Genomic DNA, 19,750 nt, shown 5'->3' with positions numbered 1-19,750 from the left:
CCATGAGCCTTGATGACCAGGAATATAAGAGTGGCATTATTAATGAAATTTTAAAAAGAAACATTTTGAGGGAGGCCTGGCTTGAGTGGAAAACAAATATAAACAGGGTGATAAGAAGCTGTTAACGTTCACCAAGTTCATTCTGACTGGTGGCTGGAAAATAAGAGAGCTCAGGAACCATGGAGGTGGAGAGAGGAAGGGAAGGAAAGAGAGGATATTGGTTGTTGTCCAGAATGTTTCAGTGAGGCCAGTCAAAAACAAATTACCCTTATGAATTTTGATCCTAGACCAGAGAATTTCCCCTTCTAATTTTCAGGTGTAGGTCTTTGTTTCTGGAAAACTGTCATTCTTTTAAAAGCCTCAAGAGGTATCAGTCACACCCTTAATCCAATTTACACGTGTGCCTATCTACTTGTTTGGCCTTTTTTACAGATACATGGCATCCGCTGGGAATCTGGCTGGAGGCAAGGAAGTGGTTAACACAGGATGGCTTGTTTTCTGTTTGTTCTCCCAAACCAAGTTCTTCTGGGTGCGTGCTCAGTCATGTCTACCTCTTTGCAACCCCGTGGACTGTAGCCCTCCAGGCTCCTCTGTCCGTGGGATTCTCCAGGCAAGAATACTGGAGTGAGTTGCCATTTCTTCCCCCAGAGGATCTTCCCAACCCAGGGATCGAACCTGTGCCTCCTGCCTTGCAGGAGGATTCTTTACCACTGAGCCACCGGGGAAACCTGAGCTCTTCTGGGTTGGTACTTTTATTCTTGGAATTGTAAAATAGAATTGTGTGGGTCATTTGCTTTGAAGACCTGTGTGTGGTTTGAAAAATCACGTCTTTGAAAGAATGGCTGCTGTCTGCAAAATGCTGACTGCTTTTCTTGGGATGTATGTGAGACAGTGTATGAACAGATTTCACAGGCTTTAATGTTGGTAAAACTTTCTGTGGATGGTAACAAGTAGATATTTTTCAAGCAGTGCATCGGAACTCATTTTTTTTTTTTTTAAAGTATAATTTCCATTTTATTGTCTTTTCAGAGAAACCAATATTTCTTCAGTCTTTAAGGACTTGGATCCTTACATGGGCTTTGGTGGAGGACGTGGGGCAGCACCCACAGGTGTAAATTGGGGTGGAGGTGTTCGGTCCTTCCGGGCTTCCCGAGAGCGATTCCTGACTACCTTGCTGTGAATAGCACAACTCACGCAGTAATGTAGTTTCACATACAGCTTGGGAAGCACACAGGCGTCGAAAACACTCGCTTCAGAAATGTCCCTGACGGCTGCGGCCTCTACGATGCGGAACTCATTTATTAATTGAACAAGTATTGAATGCTCTTTCCCATATAATCATCTCCCCACAGGATTCTTTGCAGCACAGTGTAACAGAGGTTTTGAATCCTTCCTCAGTATTTTGGTTAGTCTTTTCCCCTCGTAGATTTCAAACCCCTGGAGGAGAGAAGGAGTGGTTTAAGTTCCTTCCTCATTTACTTAGGCAGGTTGAGTCTTCATATTAATAGCAGTAAAGATCTGTTTACTTTATAGAGTATGTAAGGAATCAGATAGTTACTGTGAGGAAGATTTCAGTCCCATTTTACAAATGGAACAGCCAAGGCCTTTGATGACCAGTGGGCATTTAGAATCCACTGTGTTGGTAAATAGGGGTGCTGAATCAGCTGGGGCTGAGGCTGAATCAAACATTAGTATCCTGCTGGGAAACAGGAAAACTCCTGGAATTGCAGGCTTGCTAAATTTTAACTTGTGCATGGAAAACAATGTAGCAACCCCTTTCCTCATCCCTATCCCTGTGTCAGCTTGGCTGCTCTCAAGATCAGTATGTCAGTGTGTTTTTGTGTGTCAGTAGGACAGAGATGTGAAAGTATGCCTAATTCAGAAGGGCACATTGCATCTCCTAAGGACAAAGCATTGCTGTATAGTCTGAGAAGATTTTATTTTTTCAGAGGAGCAGGAAGGCCACAGGAGCGACACCCTGGTATTTAGAAACCTGTGCAGTTTTGGGGTTAATAGAGGGTCCATTTGGGGATGAGCCAGAGCAGAAATTCCAAGTTCCTAGGACTCTGTGTGGGAATCTTGTGGGCTCTGCAGTTCCATCCTGTATCCGCGTTGTTGCAGTCCTGCTCTTTCTGCAGGTGTGTTCTGACTGGGACACCAGCTGTGGGTCCAGAGCCCCCCTGAGATGCCTACCACTCGTAAGGGGTCCTGAAGAGTGTCCTTTCTTGATGACGTGGGGATTCAGGGTCTCATGCAGGCCTGGCCTGACCTCCTCTTCTCTTCCCCATTGTCCTGCCTCTCTTGCTTTCAGAGGCAGAAGATGAGCCTGTGTGGACAGTGAGCGGGCTGGAGGGGAAGGTCCTGCCTCAGCCAGGACAGCTGAGGTTTGAAAAACACAAAGCAGCACTAATGTTGCTGGGGCAGGGTGTGCTGAGACCGCGCTGTCTGTTTTTTCCATTTGGTCAGGAAAGTGGAGGCGTGAGACTGGCTGCGGGCCAGGCAGAGTTTCCCCCTTTCCTATGGCAAATGAAAATGGACGATTGTTCGGGGGAGTGGGTATGAGTGGGAGGCGGCGGAGCAGGCCTTGCACTCACACTGGCCCTGCTCAGCCACTTCTCAGCTTCATGACCTCAAGCAGGTTTAACCTCTCAGACTCTGAGTTTTATCACTTGTGAAGTGGAAGTGGTAATGTTACTGCTACCTGTCTCTGGTAGCCACCAGAATATTAATAATTACCTGGGGTGGGGAGTTCTGGGGTGATAAAGGGTAACAGGAAACTATAACTTCTTTTTTTTTTAACTTATTTTTTAAAAATTGGAGGATAATTGCTTTACAATGGTTAACTCTAACTTCTTTTTTTTTTTTTTTTAACTCTAACTTCTTAAACTTGCTTTTTGTTTGATTTGAATTTTCACTATTGGCATGCATAACTTAAATTAAGATTTAAATAATGTTGAAAAGTAACCCCTCCTAGGATTGTCACGAAAATCAAATAAAATGGGATAGTTAAAACACTCGGTATGGTGTGTGACAATTAAAAGATAACTCATGGCAGTTTACTTGGGGAAAGAAGTGATGTTAAGTAGTAGCTGACCCTTGCTTTTTGTAGCGTTAGGTTTTCTGTCTGGCTTAGGTACTTTGGGTGAGTCTTTTTGTTAAGCCCCAGTTTGTCAACTGAAAATGGGGTTAAAGTCAATATCTACTACATACAGGGGTTTGGAGGAGACATGCAAAGCAGCTAGCCCGGTGCCCGGCTCGTAGTCAGTGCCCAGTAATTATTGCCTGTTAGCCTGTTTTCCTCTCAGTCACCCTGGAAGTGAGAGAGTGATGTCCACCTGAAAGCTTCAGAATGTGAGGCACAGAGTGTAGTTTAGGACAGGTGTCCTGTCTTAAGGCCAAGTGCTGAGTTAGCAGTAGAAGTGGTGATACCGATGCTCTTGTGGCCTGTTGGCCCCTGTTGCAAACCAGAGAGGTCTCACCAGCAGGCAGGTGGGAAGTACCAGCCAGGGCCGTGGATGAGAAACACACCGCTGGCCTGGACATCGGGGGTTACTGAGGGTCAGTTTGTCCGGGAAGGTGAGAGGCTGGTTTTGGACCACTTCCTTTCTCCACTCTCCAAGGCAGATGGACTTCATCCAGACTGACAGAGAGGAGGGGCTCATTTCCTCTTACTTTTGTTTCACATCCTCCTGGCTTGTCTCGCGGCGGACTCCTGAATACTACCCTTGTAGCGGGTTCAGTTTTCTCCGCTCCTTCAGTCCAGCCTTCTCTGCTCACCTGCCCTGCTGCTAGTCCGTGCCGACAGCCTCCCAGGCCTCCTCCTTGTGTCCTGGAAGGCCAGCGCAAGGCCTCTCAGCTTCTCTCCCCACACCCCTTTGGGGCTGCTCGTGACACTCCCCACCTGCTTCTCAGCTAGCTGCCCGTCTGTGCGGATGACTGGGTGAGCTGAAGCCAGACTTGGTGGGAAATCAGTCTTGAGCTTCCAGTTCTGTGTATTCACATTTTGCGAGGGAAAGAAAAAGACCCTGCTCAGTCTTGTTATCCGAGAGTGAGAGGTTCTAGTCTCCAAACCCACTTGTGGAGCCAGAGCTGACTTTGCCCTGGCTTCTCACCTTGGGTTTGTACAGTACGCTTCTCACCCTCCCCTTTTCGGTTCTCTTTTTACATCTCAAGCGTTACCACGTTTGCCTTGCTCCCTTCTTCATAGGGGTCACGAAGTCCTTACCCAGAATTGGTGAACAGTGTAGACACTGCAGTGTTTGCAGTTTTAGCAGCCCAGGTTTGCCTGGTGTACTGGAAGGAAGCATGTGCATGCTTGTGCAGAGTCTTGCACTTGATAGTTTTTATCCTGTTACCCTGTGTTTCGAACACACCCTTTTCCATTTACATTTGATGGTGACTGGTGAGCCTTGTAGTCCATTTTTCCTTGGAGTGTATCCTTGCTGTGGGTGTTGAGTTCACATTTTATGCTTAATTTCCCATCAGGATCTCAACAGTGGGCCTGCTGTGGCGCTTCCACCAGCCGAGTCATTACACCTCGAGACAAGTCTGCCCTGACTCCCAGGCTGCTTTCTTTTCCTTATTTATGGCTGCCTGAAGGCCTCATGAAGCGCATCAAAGTGTTTCTTGTTGGCTTGGCGAAAGGAAGACACTTGGAGGACCTTAAAGGTCTTGTGGAGGGGACCCTCTTACTCTTAGCTAATCACAAGTTAAGACTCTTGAGTGAAGAAGCGGCCCTCCCACCCACTTTGTAAAAGAACCTCTGAAACTCAAGTACTTCTGGCTGTTTGTCATGTTGCTGTAGTATTTATCTGGTTTTTGAAGACAGACTTGCTTAAATTAATCCTGGTTGTAAGGGTGGTGCCTGGAAGTCTTGGAGGAGAAACTTAGGGAAGAATCAAACTCTGGGTTTATTTCAGGCCTAATCAGGAGCTGGCAGCAGTGGCTTTGGGGCTCCAGGGAGGGGGGAATGGCACCCTGCCTTGGAGCTGTCATCTAGGATGCCACCTTTTGGGAACCAGACTGTAGACAGTTCCTGGCCCGTGTGAAGTTGTGCCTGGGCCTTATCAGAAGTGAACCAGATGGTGTTTCTAGCAAAACTGGCAGATGTTCTTGCTGTCAGAATTAATTTGAAAGTTTTACATGTAAATGTGGAATTATGGGAATTTTTCTTTTGGGGTTTTAGTTGTGTGTGGAAGTGCTACCCTTACCTTAACAAGGCCTTTATGTATCTCCTGCCTCTGGCCAGAAGTGACTCCCAACTCCATGTCCTCCCATCCCCTCTGGTTACTTTCCTCCCCAGATGGGTCCTTTGTGGTGGGGAGATAGAGGGTGACCAGGCCTCTCTTGAGTGTAATTTGAAGGTTGCTGATGGGACTGGCTGCCCAGACTGTGTCTCCTCTACAGGTAACATCAGTGACTAAAACGTTCGTCATTTGAGTCACTCCTTTGAGTTGAGACCTTTGAATGTAGCAAGTATGATACCTAGAAAGAGTGACTGTGTATCAGAGTCACAGAGCCCAGGAAAGAGGGAAGAAGAGAAATCCTGTGGGGACTGGGACAAGACAGGAAGTCCCGAACGCACGCCCCATGCCAGGCCTTGTGCTGGGTGCTGTTCCTAGGGGGGCCTGTATCCACTTTACAGATCAGAAAATGAAGCTCTGAAAAAGTTAAGTACTGGGTTTCCCTGGTGGCTCAGTGGTGAAGAATCCACCTGCCAATGCAGGAGACATGGGTTCGATCCCTGATCTGGGAAGATCCCACCATGTGCCGTGGAGCAACTAAGCCCGTGCGCAGCAGCTGTTGAGCCCACGAGCCCTTAGAGCCCGTGCTCTGCAACAAGAGAATCCCACGCACCACAATTAGAGAGTAGGCCCTGCTCACCGCAACTAGAGGAAGCCCACGCAGCAATGAAGACGCCGGCACAGTACCCTCCTCCCCAAAGAAAGTAGTGTAAGTAACTGTGTGTACCTTGAACCAAGGTTAAAATGATTCCAAAGTCTTTGTTGTTTTCATGGCAGATAAAAATATCTGATGAAGAAGTTGGGGTGGAGGATGAGGTGGTGAGGGAGACAGGGGGAGCCTGGAGAGACCAGAGTGCGTGGGGGAGCTGCGGTGGAGGTGTTCTGGGGAGTGGATGATCCTGGGTGAAGGATGTCGAAAGGAGAGGCTGGTGAGCAAAAATCATCCGAGCTGGAAAAGAGGGAAAAAGAGTTTTTGGTATCGCTTTGGAGGGGTTGACCATTGGCCAATGGGCAGCTCTAACCTGAAGGACTCGTCTCGGAGTCTGTTTGGGGTCTGGAGAATCAGAGAGCCTTTGTCTTCAGGCCGGTGGCAGTTGGGCCCGGCAGGAAGCCTTTTAATCCCTGGTATTTATAGACTGGCCTGTACTTTACTCTAAAGCAACTCCATTTCGGTTACTGAAGGCAGCATTACCTTGCCTTTGAAGTGCCACATTTATGGGTCCCCCGTTTGGCCCAGCGGGAGGTGCTGGGTAATGCTGCGTCATATTGTCCTGATTCCCGGCTGCCTCAGAGGTTGTGCAGGGACAGTTCTGCCATTTCCCTGAGTGACCTCTGGCTGCCCCCGCTCCTGCAGCTGCTGCTTTTCCTCTGTGGGTGAGGGGGGAGTCAGGACTGGGGAGGTCAGCGCTCTTGTCTCTGTCTTCAGCGTAGCTGGGAATTCCCTAGAACAGTGATTCTGATTTGTTCCCCAGCTCCTTACCATAAGCCTGGGGTTGCTTGGTTTATAGCACGGGCAGCCCTTGCCGTAAGCCCTCAGTCCAGCCCAGCCTTGATTTATTGACACCTGCTGGCGTGAGTGTGGGGAGTGTCAACCAAAGATGACGGAGACGGGTCTCTGACCCAGTGCCTGGAACTGATGAACACACAGCTCGAGAGTAAAGATCAGGTCGGTTCCTCTTCCTTATAGCAGGACGTGTCCATAAACCTTCAGTCCTGTCTATCGTAAATGATTATTGTGAGGGCTGATTGTAGCAATAATGAATTGAGACTGCTTCAGAAGTATAATACTCTATAGATTCACGCAAAACCTTGTTAATATTACAAGGTGGAGTCTTAATAAAAGATGACATGTCTTGAGTGCCTTCTGGGTACCAGGCACTGATGAGATCTAAGTGACTTACATAGTTTATATAATCTTCACAGCAGCTTCAAAATAGGTTGCTTATATTATACCCGTTTTACAGTTATGAGAATTGATGCCAAAAGAGGATAAAAAACACCTTTCTAGGATGAATGACTGGTAAGTAGCAGTAGAAGCAGACACTCTGAAGTCTTGGCTGCATTGTGTGACCTTTCTGAAAACCCCAAGGAATCATAATGGGGGTGGTGTCCCTCCTCAAAGGGAGGCGGCAGCCAGGACTTACCCTCAGAGACCAGAAAGGATCAGGGAAAGGTCAGCCCGGTGCCCAGAAAAGCATTAGCATTTCTGTACAACCTAATCACATTACCGAAAGCAGTCCTGAACTTGGAGCCATCTCTCTTGGATAGTAATGCAATTGACATAGATAATTTAAGCCGAAGAGGAAGGGCAAACTTGGTGAGCTCACATATGTGGATGGACACCTATTAACTCTAAAACATTGAGAGGCAAAACCTTACAGCAAGTGCATCTTTCTTCAGTTTACAAATGAGTGCCAAGACTCAGGCAACATGCCTTGTGTTGGGACTTTAAAAAAAACACACATTAAAAAAATTTTTTTTTCTCCTGTCAGCCTTTTTGTGTTGAAGTTTCTGTGAAGGGTATCTGAATTTGGTTATTAATATGCAGTATATCCATCTTTGGCAGTTACTTTTCAGAGGAATCAGGCTCATTTTAGGGGGCAGCTTCTAGCCAGGTTATTTCAATTATGGAAGGTGTGGGGCAGATGGCTTCCTCAGATGCAGGTCTGTAAAGAAAAGAGAGCTTTGGGAATTAAAGTCGCTGAATTCCCGCTTCCCTTCACTCCGTTCTGCCAGCAGCACTCTTCACATGGAGCGCCTGTGACTGAAGGTGATGTGTCTCATTGCAGTTCATTAGCCATCAACATCTAATGACCTAGTTCTCAATTGCTGCAGTGGTTTCAGAACGTTTCCTAGAATACCCCCAAAGCATGTTTCTCAAAGTGTGCTTAGTCAACTGATCCACCTCTACCTGAGGAATTCTTACCTAGAATCAGTCTGCAAGTTAAAACTCCTTGCTCTGCTAAGGTTCTGAAGCAGAGCTGGGAAGCCAATCCAAGTCCACTCAAGAGGGTGTAGAGCTGCAAGCTGCAGTGTGAACAATATTCCAAACTTCCTGTTTTTTTCCCCCAGAGTGAATGGAAATTTTTCCTCTTATTCCATAATACATCTAGGATAATTTTAATATTTGAAATGAATTACAGTATCTATCTAACATGGAATTGATTTGAACCTCTACCAAGATTATATGCTTTGGTGTCAGACTGATTCATTTGTAATCTTGCTGTCATGAATTGATATCTCTGTGGCCTTGGGCAAATTATTTAACTTCTCTATACCTTGTTTGGGTAGAGAGTTTTTCTCCAAAGAGTCGCTAGGTCGACACTTTGCAGTCCCATGGACTGTAGCCTACCAGGCTTCTCCATGGAATTCTCCAGGTGAGAACACTGGAGTGGGCTGCCATTCCCTTCTCCAGGGGATCGGATCTTCCCGACCCAGGGATTAAACCCGTGTCTCCTACATTGCAGGCAGATTCTTTATCGTCTTGAGTCATTAGGGAAGCCTGGAGATAGGAGTAGTACCTTTTAAGGTTCTTATGAAGATTAAATCAGATATTAGATGGAAAATGCTTCGAGTAATGTGCAGTGATTAGGCAGTTAGATTCCAGGTAATAATAATGATGTGTTATTTTTCTTATCTTGAGGTTCCATGTTACTGGGAGTATGACCACCCCAGTTACAGAGTCGAGTCTTGCAGGATTAAAAAAACCCCTCTTTCATTGGTACGGCCAAGTCACGGACTTCTAAAAGGCCTTTTGCTGTCCATAGGGAGCCTAAACCAAACACTAGGAAAATGTTTTGTGATAACATATTCTCAGCACCCCAGTTTTAGTTCTCCGAGCCCCTGTGTGGAGGGTGTGGGTGACTGTTCTCAGGCAATCAAGATCTGTCACAGGTGGGAGGGATGCACTTGTTTGGAAAATGTCAGGATCCACCAAGTTGTTTTAACCAGCAGCTGTTTGTTCTTCATTCAGTCTGCACTCTCTTTTCCCTCTTATTCTTGTTTAATGGTTAGGAAAGAGGGCTCAACTGCGCTTTCCCTTTAATGATGTGTGTGTATTTTGTGTGTGTGTGTGTGTTAGTTGCTCAGTTGTGTCTAACTGTGACCTATGAACTATGCTTTAATAGTACACATGTTAAATTCATTTCCCCCACCAACTTGTTTTAAAAAAATTTAACAAATCACAAGTTCTGCTTCTTTCTTCTTTTGAGTGAGCTTATTAGTGTTTTTTTTTTTTTAATATATTTATTTAATTATTTGACTGTGCCGGGTCTTAGTTGCAGCACACGACATCTTTGGTCTTTGTTGCAGCACGTGGAGCAAGTAGGATTTAGGTCCCGGACCAGTGGTTAAACCCAGGCCCCCTGTATTGGGAGCTTGCAGTCTTAGCCGCTGGGTGGCTAGGAAAGTCCCTCTGCTTATTTCTTGAAGAAAGATTAGGAAATACAGGTTACATGATTCATGGAAGAAGAAAATCACCTGTGATTTCCCTTCCAGAAGTCGCCACTATTCACCTGTTAACTGTGCTACTTTGGTCTAGGATGGTCAGGGACTGCAGTGGCCGGCAGGGTGTCAGGGTTCAGAGGAGCGACTGCCTTTCTGAGAGCTGGGCTGGCCCTTCTGTGGCTCAGAGCCTTACACTGGGCAGCTCTGCTTGGGACAAGCACTTGGCAAGTCCTCAGGTGTCCTCCCGCCTTGAGAGTTACTGCGGAGGGCCAGTTGCTAGTTTCCATCGATGCCGTGTCCTCAAGCATTTTTGGCCTTGTTCATGTTGATTCTGCCCTCTTGATTGTGCACTCAGTTTTCACATAGCCAGGTGAAGTGGGATCTTGGGCCTCTTTTCTCTATAAGAGCTGGTACTGGCTCAGGGTTGGTGGTGCTCCAAATCTTGCCTCTGCCTTGCTGAATGTCTCTGGGAAGGCTCTGCCTAGGAGGAGAACTCACTGGGTAAGGAGAACACTGCCTCCCGGCTTTTAAAATGTAATGCCTCCTCCCCCTGTTCTCCGCTTCCCAGAATCAGAGCCAGTAAAAGTTTAGTGCTGGACTATTGAGATGTATTTATTACTGCGTGGTGGACAAAGGAATTGTCAACTCATCCATCTCCTTCACCCCCTTGCAAGTGGGAATTACAGGAAATCACAACTAGCATAAAAAACTGGGCGAGTGGGAAGGATGGAATGTGTAACCCTCATTCCCAAAAATGGGCAGAATGTCAGAGCTGACTGACTTTAACCTTAGGCGGTCAGTGGGCCAAAGCATGGCCTGAAGCTCTCACCATCTGGGAATTGACACCGAATCTTGCTGCCTTCTGACTTTGTGTCATCATGACTCCCCTCTTCTGAGCCCCTCCTGTCTGATCAATAACCAGCTCCTGCCAGTTCTTTCTACTGGAGATTTCTGTCACCACCACCCTGGCCCAGACCTTATCATCCTGTCTGGCCTCCCAGGCTGCTTTACTCTCCCTTGCCAGGTTCATGTCCCCTGAACATTGTTCTTATCTCAAGTAAGACTAGGTAAGAGCATGAAGCCTGTGTGTGTGGGAGGTCATACTACCACCCCTTCCCCCGTGACCCTTGAGGGCCTGGTACCTCTTACATAGTGGCCTTTAGGAAAGCTTGTTGAGTTGGGTGGAGTCGTGTTTACTGCTCAGGAACATTCCCTGGTTCCCTGCTACCTGTGGATCCAAAGCTGAGTCTCTCTGCCTGTTTTTCATAGGTGTACAGTCTGGCCTTATTGTAAGTATTCAGTGGAATACTTAATTTACTTTGTGGAATAACCAGAGTCTGTTAAGTGATAGATAACCAGGGAAACCGTAACAATTGTGCCTTGCCCTGAGGGATCTCAAATGGATTTTTTTTTTTTTTTTTCTGTTCTTCCCTGATTCTTGGCTTCTTTCCCCACCCCTGCCTTCCCAATTTATCATGCTTACTTATGCCTTCCAGCCTCAGAAATTCCCTCTTTCTGTCTACATACTAATTCAGCTCTCAAGGCTTTCAGGTCAGATCTGCCTTCCTTCCTTTTTGAGGTCCTTTCTCTCTCTTTTTTAATATTTATTTGACTGTGCTTAGTCTTTATTGTGGCACACAGGATCTTTAGTGTCAGCATGCAGGATCTTTTTAATTGGGTGTGTGGGATCTGGGCTTCCAAGGTAGCTCCATGGTAAAGAATCCACCTGCAATGTAGGAGATGCGGGTTCTGTCCCTGGGTTGGGAAGATCTTCTGCAGGAGGATATGGCAACCCACTTCAGTATTCTTGCCAGGAAAATCCCATGGACAGAGGAGCCTGATCGGCTGCAGTCCATGGGGTTGCAAAGAGTCTTACACGACTGAGCGACTGAGCATGCATGCATGTGGGATCTAGTTCCTTGACCAGGAATTGAATCTGGACCCTTTGCATTGGGAGCTCAGAGTCTTAGCCACTGGATTCCCAGGAAAGTCCCTCTTTAATTGTCTTGGTTCAGGTCCATTTCTGTCTTTCTCTCTCTCTTTTTTTTTTTTTTTCATTATTCTGTCCATAACTCACAAGTAGTTGCTGCTTATTCTTCCTTATTTTCTGAAACTCATACCTCACGATTTCGTGTTTTGTTGCACCCACAGAGAATCCTGAAATAGACACTCTTGCCTTCTTGTGTTTTGATCGTTTGCTGTCAGGGTGGGCAGCTTCTCCATCTCCACCAAAAGTGGACTGGGGCCTGTGGTTTGTGTGCCTTTTGCAGGCTTTACAGAGGACATGATGCTGCACAGAGCAGACAGAGGTGGAAGGTAATCTGGCCGTGTTCGAGAGTGTGGTTCCTGGCAGGAGTTTGGGTGGCCTGAGGCTGGAAGACCATCAAGGAGTGTTTTTTTAGGGCTCTGGAAACCAAGACCTGAGAGAAAATGGAAAGATCAGGAAGGGTTCAGCTTGTCCCCCAAGAGTTTTGTCCGGCTCAGAGATTCTCTTGAAACCCAGTTCACATGGAAATGTGTTGTTCTTGGGAATTGTGGGGAGGCCAGGTGCACGTGTGATGAATCCCCTCTAAAGGAGGATGTGAAAGGTGCCTGGCCATAGGGAAGCTCGTAGCTTGAGGGAACAGACCGTTAGGGGCAGTGGTGAGCGGATGCAGTTTGATTTGTTTGTATTAGTGGCAAATTGATTCCTCTGGGAAGTTTAGGGATTTAAATATATTCTATAAATACATGTTTTTCTTTGCTTTGTCACTGATGAGGTTTATGGCTTATGTTACATGTTTCCTTCTAATAATAGAATCTTATGTGAAATTAAAAGCAGTATCTTCCTCTTCTGACTTAGACAGAATTATAACTGTACTGCTGACTCCCTACCCCGCTTTTATTTCTCATATTCAACCAGGACTGTGCAAACAGGTTAGTTACATCTGTGGGCTGAGACCGGTTTCAGCCAGCTAAATTCCCTGTAATCCAGTCTCCATCTGAGAGGCGCATCTAAACTTACTGGAGTTCTAGGTAGGAAGTGTGGTTACAGAGGCAAAGCCATTTAATTGTAGCTTGTTTGAAAATAAACCCAGCTTGAGTTTTCTTCTCACAAACTTTCTCTGAAACACTTCTTTAGATCTTTTATTTTTGGCAAATGGGTTTTGGGGTGGCAGCCTCATTACTTGTGATGGAGAGGTAAAGCCAGTGGGTGATTTTCTGGAATCCTGAGCCTTTGAACATTGCAGTTCCTTTTGGAAAGTAATAAGTGCAGAAGCCAGGCTGCCCGTCTCAGCTTTATACCCTCTTCCCATTCTCATCTCAACTAGTAAATACTGTGGCGTCAGTCTACCTAAAAACCTAACGGCTTAAATTTGTTTAAATGTCTACAGCAGTTTGGTGATGAAGTTTAGCCCTTTAATGATAATGATGATGGTAGTGATGATAGTAATAGACAAGCAGACTGACTGAGTTGTGAATTAGTTCTTTCAAGGTTCCCAGGAAGAAAATCATTAACTCACTTTCCATGTCAAGGTCTTAGTGTTGAGTAGAGCAGGGAGCAGCCTAGAGAAACCATCTGCCCAAAGGTTACCCTTCAGACAAGTCCTTTACAGGAAATTGTGTGTTTTCTGTTTGGAATGGGGTGTGTTCATTCTTTGGAGAAGCCTTTTTACAATAGTGTAATGGTTCCTTTGGAACTCCTAGCAGTGTTCCTTTTCTGCCCTCTCCTGTATTTACAGCTGCTTTTTCCCTAGGGGAGCATTCATCTGTTTTAAAAAGCTGTGAGAGAAAACAAGAAGTTCTCTCAAACAGTGAGGTTTGGAAATCAAAACCGCGTTTGCCCTTCAGGAGGCAAGTTCTTGAAGGGCTGTTGTTGGGGTGGAAGACAAGAAGTCCGGCTGTAGTGGCCCGATTCCCTGCCCTCACCGCACCCCCGTGCCCCTCCACCCGCAGGGTGCTTGTGGCAGATGGGAAGGGGTTTGAGCACAGGGCCCATTATGAGCCCTTGGTTGTACTAGATCAAACATTGCTTTTCAGCCCCTGAGTAAGGCAGCTTCTCTGGCAGGCCACTCTCTGGCCCCGCATATCCATGTCCAGGGTCCTGGGCTGATGTTGGCCCTGAAGGGCGGGAGGAGCCTATGGTGATTGCCCTGGAATGTGGAGGCAGCAGCAAAGTGTTTAGGAAAGACCTCTCATCATTAGGATGCTTTCATTATACTGATGCTTCAAGGCCTTGGAGCGGGGGTTTGCCAGGTCTCTAGATGCAGTTAGTCAATGGACTTCACCCCAGTACTCCTTAGCCTCTTTCTGCCCAGTTTTAACCACATAGCTGGTTGTGGATGTGCACCTTTGTTTGATGAAGAGAAGAGGATTTCTGCTTTGCAGTTGAGTAACTGTGCCTTCTATTTAGGTTCTGCAGAGGGTTACATTTGAAAAGCTAATGAGTGTTTTCTTCCACTCTGCGCACACAGTGATCCAGGGTGGCTTGCAGTGCAGGTGCGGTTGAAGGCGGATGTTGAGGTGACAGTAAGGGCAGCTGGTGCCCTGAAGCTCCAGCGGCCTAGCCCCCTGGCTGACAGCCCATCCCCCAGGGCCAGGTCAACAGAGAGGGCTTCAGCTTCCCTGAAATGACTGCTTCTTACGGCTAGTGTAAGAAGACCAGCCAGAGGAGGGGGTGGGTTTCCTGGGGAAGAGGGTGGGAGAGTCTTAGCTAAGCCAGTCTGGTTTGGCAGTTAGCTCCGACTCGCCTCCCAGTCTGTGTTGGCTGATAATTCCCTTCAGCTCTCAGAACAAGCCTTTTTCGTTTCCAAACACACACTGCCCCCCACCCAGCCAAAACTACAGCCTACCTTGAATGTTAACTGTGTGTACCTTCTGCTTCCTTTCTGGAAGAGGCAGGTAGCTACTCGTGAATTTTTTCCCCTGAGCTGCTCTGGCTGCATTGGAGTTCCTGGAGACTCAGTGCTCCCGGACATTCTCAGCTGGCAAAGGCCTGGCCAGGAGCCATTCCTGGAGGGCTCAGAGTGGACAGAGCACCGGGAACAGTGCTGGAGCTGGCACTCAGTCTGAGGGGGCTCAGTGGGAGGTATTTGGGGCACCTTGCTGAGTGAAGAATTGGGAGAGCTGAGTTTTGGTTCAGCCACTAACAAGCCCTGTGTTCCTGGGGCAAGCCGTGGTTCCCTCTAGGCCTCAGTTTCCCTCTCTTAACATGGATAGGTTGAACTTTAGGATCCCAAGACAGACCCCATGAGTCTGCTCCTGATAAAAGAAGGTGACCAGAGGCAGCAAAGGTGGGTGCAGAAGAACCTTGGATGATGCTAGAGTTGTTTTCTAGGTTCATCTCATGGTGGCAGAGCATTGGGTGACTTTGCCACCCCACCCCCAGGGTGATCTTTGGAGGCGATGCTTGGGTTGGGCCTGGACTTTGCCCTGCTCCTTCCCATTTCCAGCCCTGGGGAGGGGTGGGCAGGCACGTGCAGATGGCTGTCTCTGCCAGCTGCCTGGGGCTGGACCATCTGCTGCTGACGCCCGCGGGTGGGGTGAGGGGTGAGCCCCAACCTAATCTCCTCTCCCGCACTAGCCGCTCAGCAGAGTCCACCCACCTCCTTCCCACATTCTGTCCTGAGTTCCAGCGCTCTGTTCGGCTACCCTTCACCGTGGTCTTGCTTTGTTCCAGCTGCCCCCACCCCCAGGAGAACCCTTGCTGCGTTTTTCTTTACTCTGTGTGTGTGCTTTGCCCTTTAGCCTGTGCCCCAAGAATCTTTCTGTAACGTGAGGCAGAGGCAGTAGGAAAACAATGAAACTTTGGACTCCCGTCGGTCTCTGTTCAGATGCAAATGATGAGTCTCTTCCCATCAGAGTTTGTACCTTTGGGTTCACCGTCCCTCCTCCTGAGGAGTCTTTGAACGGCTGGGGTGGGCTGAATCAGTCGCTCAGAAAAGCTCTGATTTAGCCTGTGCTTCGAGTCTTGCTTCTTTCCGGCCTTGTGTGGATGTAGGCAGGAGGCAAAGAGAACGAACTTGTCCTCGTGACTCTTGGTGACTCCGGGTTTGGAAGTTCTGAACTGGTGTGTATGTGTTTGTGTGTGTACATGTGCACAAACTGTGCAAGGAGGTGGAGTTAGGGTAGAATGTGGACAATCTTGAAAGTCATCTTTACAAGTGAGGAGATGACAGAGCAGGGAATAGAAGGGCAGTATACCCTAAACCAGGGCTTCTCAAACTTTTAATTAGTCACCTGGGGAGTCTTATTAAAATGCAGATTTTCATTCTGTAGATCAGGGATGAGGGAGAAGGAAATGGCAACCCACTCCAGTATTCTTGCCTGGAGAATCCCCTGGACAGAGGAGCCTGGTGGGCTGCTGTCCATAGGGTCACACAGAGTTGGACACGACTGAAGCGACTTAGCATGCATGCATGCATTGGAGAAGGAAATGGCAACCCACTCCAGTGTTCTTGCCTGGAGAGTCCCAGGGACAGAGGAGCCTGGTGGGCTGCCACCAGTGGGGTCGCACAGAGTCGGACACGACTGAAGCGACTTAGCAGCGTAGGTTAGGGATGAAGGCAGAGACTCAGTGTCTCTGATAAGCTCCCAAGTGATTCCAGGGCTGCTCTTCAGTGGCCCGAGCCTCCCCCTCCTCCTCTTTAACACTGATGAATAAGATTGACCTGAAAAGACAAAAGGGAGACTTTCCTATGTATTTTAAACCTGAGAGCCTGGGCTGGGCTTTAAGCCCGTGTTTGCAGAGCCGTTTCTGGATCGCTTGTACCTGAGCTCCTGGCTTCTCCAGAGCTCCCCCTTGGCTGGATTCGGTCTCTACAATAGCAGAACCTCTGTCCTTCAGGGGTGGTTGTGCATACTCTCGACTAAGCTGAATCCTTTCTCTTTGGCTCATGATAAGGACAGATAGCATTTCAAATAGAATTTTAGATCTGGAAGAACTCCTCAGTCATCTTTTCCAAGCCTTCTGTTTTGCAGAGGAGGAAATGGGCCCAGAAAAGTTTTGTGATATGTAACAGCCAGAATCAACAGCTAGTGGCCGAGATGGGGTGAAAACCCAGACATCTAAACTCTTAAATTCCTCTCTCTGAGGGACTGTAAGCCTGAGTTAGGGACAACAACAGGATCAAAGTGTTGCCTGGAGACAGGTGATAGGAAGAGACTTGCCAGTGGCGGCAGGGAATTTACAAGACATGTACAACTTCTGCTGGTACCTGTTCAGCTCCATGCTGATCCACTCGGGCCAGGGTTCTCAACTGCAGCCTTTTTGACATATGGGGCCAAATTCTTTGTTCTAGGGGGCTGTCCTGTGCATCATGGGATGTTTGCTGGCACCCTGGACCTCTGCCTCTTGGATGCCAATAGCACCCACCAAGTTAAGACTGTCAAAAAGTCCTCCAAATGTTGCTAGAAACCCTGGGATCGGGGTGGCATGTAAAACTGCCCCCGTTGAAAACCACTTGTTCAGGCAGTAAGGTATTTTGGGATGGAGAGTCCCTCTTGGGCACCTATACTAGGGTTTTTTGAGAGAGTGATGGTCTCAGAGTTTACAAAGAAAGCACAAAAAAACAGATAGAGCTCCAGCCTTCCTGGGACCTTATAGTTTATTAACTACAGTTTAGTGGAAAAACCAGACCAACCAATGTCGAAAACAGATAAATTGCCATTTTAATGGTCCCTCAGGGTAGAACCCCAGGCTGGACTCTGAAGAATGGGGTGCCTGTCCAGGGTACTTAATGAGAAGAAGATTATGTTACCCTGGGCTGGGTTGTATAGCTAAGAATTGAGTAACTCTATTTCACTTCTTGAGTTACTTTTACCTACTTCTTAAGGAATATTTCTTTCATTCTGAAAAAATAATTTTATCTGAATCTGTAAAGGCCCATCAGACACATTAACCAATAGATGTGTACACTTGAGGGAGGGAGGCCTCTTCAGGCCTAATGCTGGTGAGGCTGACTCTTTGCATGATGGGGTTTACTTTTTCTTTCTTCCTTGATTTTCTTCAGCTAAGGGATGGATCCTCTGGTAGACCTTTCTTGTCTGTTTTCCAGTGTCTTAAGGAATATGACTGTATAAGAGCTGTAGTTTGCAGTGTTCTGAGTACATGAGTATAAAACGTGTCTCTACGAAAGTAAGAAAGGGTCTTTACCCCTTTTGACTCCTCATAGAATACTGTACTTCCAAAGAGCTTCGCTGGTGGCTCAGTGTTAAAAGAATCTGCCTGCCAATGTTGGAGGTGCTGGTTCAACCCCTGGGTCAGGAAGATCCCTTGGAGACGGAAATGGCAACCCACTCCAGTATTCTTTCTGGGAAATCCCATGGACAGAGGAGCCTGGTGGGCTACAGTTCATAGGGGTCACAAAAAGTTGGCCATGACTTAGTGACTAAACAACAACAAGTACTTGCAGATGTTTATAAGACCACTGAGTTTACATCTTGTGCTCAGCACAGGCCTCCCTGAAAAATATTACTGCAGAGCACAAAAAACAGTGATGGGAACTCATAGTTCCCGTCAACTTTTCCTTAGGAAATCAGTGTCAAATTGATTTTTTTCCCCATTACTTTGAACATGATGCTCCATTGCCTCCTGGGTTCCATTGTTTATAACAGTAGACTTGCTGTAATTCTGTTTCTCTGGGTGCATTGTCTCTCCTCCTACCCCCTCATGGCTGCTTTTAATATTTTCTCTTTAATGATCATTTTCATCATTTTGATTGCAGTGTACCATGCTGTGTTTTTTTGTTAAGGTACTTCTTGTGGTTTGATGAGTTTCTTGAATCTGTGAGTTTATAGTTTACATCAAAAAAATTTTTGTGTGTGTACCTATGTGCTCTCCCCACGCCCCAGTTATGCACATGTTAGGCGGCTTGATACAGTTGTACTTCTGACTTATGTTCTGTGTATATCTCTTTGGATAGTTTCTATTGCTGTGTTTTCAAGTTCATTGATTTTTTTCTTCTGCAGTGTCTAATCTGTTAATTTCATCCTGTATATTTTTCATTTCAGGTATTTATATTTTTCCCTCTAGAAGTTTAGTTTGAGTCTTTGTGGTTTGTATTTCTTTCCTCACCATGCTCATGCCTTCCTGTTTTCTCTTGAGCACACGGAGTATATTTGTTATAGAGATTTGAACATCCTTGTCCACAGTTCTATCATCTGTGTCATTTCTAGGTCTGTTTCTATTCGTTTATTCCCCTCCTGTGACCATAGGTCATGGTCATAATTTTCTGCCTCTTTGCATGTCTGCTCAGTTTTGATTTGAAACTAGACATAGTGAGTTGTATGTTGTTAGGTGCTGAAACTTTCTGTATTCCTTTAAAAACTTTTTGGCTTTTTTCTTAGAAGCAATTCAGTTAGACTTGGTTTGATCCTTTCAAGGCTTGGTTCTCAGCCTTTATTTATTTATTTTTGTCTCTCTCTCTTTTTTTTTTTTTTTAGACAGCCTTTAGTCTAGGGCTCGGATGGTCCCACTACTGAGGCCAAACACTTGTGAAGATTCCTTCCAGTGCCCTGTGAACCAGATTTTTTCCCCACTTTGGCCCATGGGAACGTGTAAACTTCTGGCTCTGTGTGAGCGCCAGGGGTTAGTTCTTTCCTTTGGTTCATTTCTCAGCCTTGCTGCTTTCCTCTGACACGTGCACAGATCAGCACTCAGGCTCTGCACATCATTAGTTTTTTCTCTTTGAGCTCGCTCCTCTCAGTTACTTTGCCCTGCACATTCTAGCCTCCTTGGCATCCCCAAATTCCCAGCTGTCTCTTTATCTCAGTGAAATCATTGAACTCTTTCAGGTTTTTATTTGCCTGCTCTGTGGTCTGAAGACTCCTTTAGGGGGTTAGCTGGGGCACCAGCAGGACTCTGCATTTCTTTCCCTTTTTTCAAAGATCACTGCCCTGTGCTACCAATTTTTGAATGTCTGAAAACCATTATTATCTGATTTTCCAGTTGTTTAAGGAAAAAGTAAATCTAGCCTCTGTTATTCCATTATGACTTCTGTGTCCCTCAGGCTAATTTTTAAGTATCTTTTGCCTCCTGTGTTCACTTGTTGAAAAATGAATCCAGTGAGACAGATTTCATT

The 19,750-nt window shown here is 46.6% G+C and overlaps 1 protein-coding gene and 1 long non-coding RNA gene across 2 annotated transcripts in view; one reads left to right on the top strand and one right to left on the bottom strand.

Moving 5' to 3' along the window:
• The window catches only part of SUSD6 (sushi domain containing 6), a 92,490-nt gene that overhangs the window by 9,757 nt on the left and 62,983 nt on the right, over positions 1-19,750 (top strand). The window lies entirely within an intron of this gene.
• Positions 984-6,165, bottom strand: LOC133066078 (uncharacterized). The gene is made up of 2 exons (XR_009695072.1): positions 5,971-6,165; positions 984-5,484 (listed from the first exon to the last, which is right to left on the bottom strand). It is a non-coding gene; the product is annotated as an uncharacterized LOC133066078 (long non-coding RNA).

The sequence above is a fragment of the Dama dama genome, chromosome 12 (assembly GCF_033118175.1).
Source record: "Dama dama isolate Ldn47 chromosome 12, ASM3311817v1, whole genome shotgun sequence".
NCBI classification, from domain to species: Eukaryota; Metazoa; Chordata; class Mammalia; order Artiodactyla; family Cervidae; genus Dama; species Dama dama.
This window is presented reverse-complemented; position numbering and strand designations above follow the sequence as displayed.